The sequence below is a fragment of the Solanum tuberosum genome, unplaced genomic scaffold (genome assembly GCF_000226075.1).
Source record: "Solanum tuberosum cultivar DM 1-3 516 R44 unplaced genomic scaffold, SolTub_3.0 scf00078, whole genome shotgun sequence".
Taxonomy (NCBI): Eukaryota; Viridiplantae; Streptophyta; class Magnoliopsida; order Solanales; family Solanaceae; genus Solanum; species Solanum tuberosum.
In genome coordinates this window covers 967,681-968,210 of record NW_006239005.1, presented here as the reverse complement: position 1 = coordinate 968,210, position 530 = coordinate 967,681, and positions in this window count along the sequence as shown.

Sequence of the window (530 nt, the reverse complement as noted above, 5' to 3'; positions counted from 1 at the left end):
ACATACCTTTTCAATGAACGCTCAAATGGCCGTAGCTTCTTCACGAAAGTTGTTCGTTACGTCCTAACCTTCGCAAACACTATATATATTTAAGTTATATTAGAGAGTTTTGAAGATCGTGAGTTACTTTAAAGATTTTTCATAATAACTTTAGTGGGGAAAGAGGGCTGGTTACAAATGATAAGGGTCTCCCGTGATATTTTAAGTCACATCACCTAAAGAAGAATAAGAATTCATACATGCGGACATATAATCAAGAAAAACCGATAAAATGACATGTAGATGTCGAATACTCTATTTATCCGAACGGGTGGAATATATATCAAAATAATAGAATCATGAAAATAATTCAGCTGAGATCCCAATGCCTTTCATTGAAGGTCTTTCTAGCAAGAGAATAGCAAAATATCACATTCGGCGATTTTAGGAATTTTCCCAGGAGTGGTGCTAAAATGAGGGATGGAGCTTAGCCTTTACATACATTTCCAATGAACGCTCAAATGGCCGTAGCTTCTTCACGAAAGTTGTTC